Raw genomic sequence first — 5,006 nt, forward strand, 5'->3', positions numbered from 1 at the left:
AGAGAGAGAGAGAGAGAGAGAGAGAGAGAGAGAGAGAGAGAGAAAGAGAAAGAGAGAAAGAGTGAGAGAGAGAAAAAGAGCGTTTGAGAGAGAGAGAGAGAGAGAGGGATGCAGATATGTGTGTATGTGTATGTATGCTTTCATGTATATGTATATGTGTACATATCTATATGCATATATATATATTCACATATATGTGTGTGTGCACGTGTATGCATGTGTGTATGTGTATCCATGTGTAAATGCGTTCATGTGTGCTTCTGTGTGTGTGTATGTGTGTGTGAATGTGAGAGTGTGTGTGTGCATATGTATGTGTGTGTGTGAGTGTGTGTGTGTGTGCGTGTGTGTGTGTGTATGTGTGTGTGTGTGTTTGTAAATCTGTGCATCTGAGCATGTGTGAACATGGGTATGAACATATGCAATTTACACATATGTAATATTACGTAGATGTTCACTTAAACAGATAGCAAAGCAACCGTATATTTGAAATCATAAAATATGCATTAGAATTTCAAATAACATAATAGATTCTGTGAACTAGACTTGAATAATGAAATTCCATGCTAATATTTTTCTCAGATCACAAAAGCTTAGTTTGGATTTAGCACAGCCTTCATTATGCACTATTGTTCATCATTTGGCATTAAGAAAATATAAAAGAAACTATTATAAATTTAGAATTATGAAATGAAATTTCTAAAATACTACAAATGCAAATTAATATGCAATTTGATAATAATAATATCATAATGTTATAACACTTTCATGTTAAGAATTTATGAGATCTAAGGGAAAATGCCTTCATTAAACATTTTATATAATCCTCCAGTAATTGAATTCTAAGTTCTTTATAATGCATGGCATAAATCTCTCATTATGGTAGGTTTCAAATTGGAAATTTCAAATTTACATATGCTGTACAGTATTGAGTTTATTATTTTTTTCCTACTCAAAATCTGAATCCAAATGTGTGAGGAAAATCACATTATTTCCATATCCTTAAATAAGCACATTCATTTAGTATGAAACATCATCAAGAAAAGGACAGTCCCATATATAGGTATACACACACACACACACACACACACACATATATATATATATATATATATATATATATATACATATATATATATGTATACACACACACACATGCTGCACACACACACACACACACACAAACATCTTTTCATCTTTCAATCATCAGACTGTGGCCATACTGGAGCACTGCCTTGAAGAATTTTACTCGAACAAATCAACCCCACCACTTATTTTTTTGGAGTCTGGTACTTACTCTATTGGTCTACTTTGGTGAGCCACTAAGTTATGGGACATAAACACATCAACACCTGTTGTCAAGCAATGGTGTGGGGTAAACACACACATACACACACACGCACACGCGCGCGCACACACACACACACACACACACACACACACACACACACACACACACACACAGAAATGGCTTCTTTCAGATTTTGTCTACCGAATCCACTCACTAGTCTTTGCTCAGCTCAAGGCTATAGTAGAAGAGACTTGCCCAAGGTATGCATTTCTCCTTATCTCCTTTTCACATATTTGTTTTGCTACTATTTCGCTGAATATCCTACCCAAATTTAGGATAGTGTTTCAAACCCTTGCTTCGTTTGTAGATTTTCCAATGAACACTACATACCAAAGAAAAGATTGATGATTGTAATTTTATTCTTTTTCTTTGTTTTTTGTTTTGTTTTGTTTTGTTTTGTTTTTTTGCTGCCCTCATCATGCATAATGCTCATGCTGTAGATCATAGATTATATTATGATTGAAGAGACACTCACTAATTGCTTCCAAAATACACAAGTATTAATGCATCCAATTAGAGAATTGTAACCAGCTAGAGTCTCTTATATGCCGTCTTTCTGCAATAATAGTGCATGCATAAGTCTATTTAGAAATGGTGGAGGCAGGCTTGAGAATGTTCATATTCCATTAGAAACATGATTTGATTTCTCTCTATAATACAAAAAGGCCAGAAATATGAAGCATAATGTGTTGTATGGCAAGGAACAATGGAGCATGAATCCAGAGGGTGTGCATAAATTGAGAGAGAAATTAAGTATGATGTACTAGATTTGTAATGTCAAGTTAAAAAAGAAAGCTTAAGTGCAATTAAATTGAGGAAGCTACACATCAAACAGCATTGATAGATTTGAGCCAGAGATAACTGCTCCAGATTTTGGGTTGCTACTTAGAATGGCTGATAAAGGCAAAGTAAAATATACCACACGGTTCCATGTGAAGATTCTCAGATCAGAGGTTGGCTAAGAGAGTTAGAGGAAAATAATAGAATTTATAGGATTATTTGATAGTTTCACTTGCTGCAAGGTAGGAAGAATCTGATATTATGAGAGAGAAATAAAGTTATTTTACATCTATGTCATTGTCAACATCTTTAGCAATAAAAAAATTGTATAGTCACTTTGGTTATGACAGCTGAACTTATCAAACCCTTTTTAAAATTCCTAACGATTAAATATGGCTATTGTAGACCATCATTAGTTTTCTTAGATTTCAGATGTTACTCTAGGGAGGTAAGTTTGAGCTGAAATGAAAACATTTGACTTATCAGAAGAGATACTTGCAGAAACAGAAACAGAGTGAGATATCTGGAGAGTTATTGAATTCCAAAACCTTCCAACTCATCAAGATAGTGGTAAATCAATGAAGATAATGATCTACCTACAAAACATGAATACTATGGGGGATTTAGTTTCTTGCATTCAGACCATATTTTCTTCTTGAACAATTTACTTCACACATAGTCAATAATTTCTCCTTACCTCTTATGTGAATTTTAAACTTGGACAAGTGAAAGCTCACATTGTGTATTCTTAATTACAGTCAGGGAAAAGGGGAAGATTGTAGGAACATCGTGCTGAACTCTACCAAGAGGAAAACATAAAACCAGAATGTTTTACAGATAATAAAGAGTAACATCAGTAACTTTGTTCATGTTCTCTTCCAATTACATTCTTGCTTCAATCTGAACAATTTGCCCTCAAGTGCCTACATGTTAAGTTTATAACAGTTTACATAAACTCCTATTAAATTTCATAAACCCATTTCAAATGTTTATCAATATATGTACTCAGTAACTATGTCTACATTGAAAACTATTCCATTTGAACTAATGGGATTGTCTCTGTTAGTATGTTTTACTTACGAGAAATAGGAGGGAAACCTCCATTAAATCATGTCCTACCATCTTAGAAAATAAAGGATACATTAAATAATATGAACACATACAACTATCCTCAGAGAAAAATGGAATAGTAGCAGCTGGAGTAGATTTGTTTATAGACATACTGGATCAGGATTCATTTGTAGACAAAAAACATTAACTACTGAATAGTCACACATTTATTGATCATCTTTTATTTACAAATGGGTTGATCAGAGAAAAGTACTTTTTAGTACAAATTGGCCAATCAGATAAGAGTACTATAAATCCAGTGAGTTCTGTTGGCCAATTGACTGGTATTCTTTTTTTTATTTTTTGGTGGGTAGTGGGGAGGTACTTCTCTACAGTATATTAACCATCCTTTACAGTTTTCTAATCATCATTTTTTCACATCAATATTTCCATGTTTGTAAGGGTCAGACAGAATTTTTTGAGGCAGAATTTGAACAGCAACCATGATGATATTGTGGGGCTCGTTGACAGAAATAGCCAACAGGCTAATCAGAAACTACTGATGATTGTTACATCATGATAAACCAAATAGTAAAAGAAAACAAAAAACAGAACAAAAAGAAAAATAAGGCTAAGAAATTATAGAACATTTGTCCAAATTTAGAATGAGAGATTCTTTGAGTTTTTGTTAGTTTTTTTTTTGGTGGGGGGATTTTTTTTTCTATTTTGCTTTGATTAGGTTGCTTGGTCAACTTCCTTTGGTGGTTGGATCAGAATAGTAAAGTCTGATGTCTTACAGACAAACTGTGTGTACTCCTAGAGCAACATTTTGTCAATGGTTGACTTGAGATTAAAATGGATTCTGCACTTACTGGCAATATAAGGGAATATCTTCATTCTTTTGGACCACACTATACAGTAAACATTTAGCTTTCCTCCAATGTCTATGCAGTCACTACACCAAACAAGGCATAACTAAATATCTTAACTTTTTATTGCAACTATATACACACACAAACATACACTCACACGCATGTACATGTGTGAGTATGTGTGTATACACACACACACATTCTTACATGCACTTAGATACATACATTCATATAAATATATAAGGATATGTGTGTGTGTGTGTATGTCTGTAACAGTGTTTGTGTGAGTACTAACTGTACCATAAAAACCTTAACATGTTTTTACTGTTGCAGTTAAAACAAATAATGATTTCTTAGTCAGATGTATAGCGTAAGAGAAATGAAGTTATTTGACGTCTATGCCATTTTCAACATCATTAGCAATAGAAATGGAGGTAAATGGCTATGACTTCCATTGCTTCCTGTTATGAATTTGGTGCCGCCATCTTCACTGGTTTATCGACTGTTAAAAGAAAGCTGTCACCCACACAGCATGGTCCTTAACCACAACTGAGAAGAATTACTGTCAGAAAGGAACTTTTCCCATTATCTTACAATAAAATGTACCATAAAACACTATATATTTGTCATTTCACCTGAATAGCTGCAGCCCACAAATCTTAGTTGGTAATGGTAGAGTAAAAAAAAAAAAATGACTTCCCTATATATCTTATATGTTCTGCCAAAGTGAGTCCCCTTTACGTGGTCTTTCAGTTTCCTAGAAATAGCAGAGAAATCTTCTTTAAATCACATCTTTGTTTTAAAAAAAGAAAAACACATTAGATAATGCAGTTCTTAGTACATGTATTCAGAAATGGTGGCTGGAATACTTTTGAGCATAGATTTGCTCAATGAGGTTTGTTCTGTTGATCTATAGCTAGAGATTTATATATATATATATATATATATATATATAT

Source organism: Octopus bimaculoides, chromosome 14 (assembly GCF_001194135.2).
Source record: "Octopus bimaculoides isolate UCB-OBI-ISO-001 chromosome 14, ASM119413v2, whole genome shotgun sequence".
Taxonomy (NCBI): Eukaryota; Metazoa; Mollusca; class Cephalopoda; order Octopoda; family Octopodidae; genus Octopus; species Octopus bimaculoides.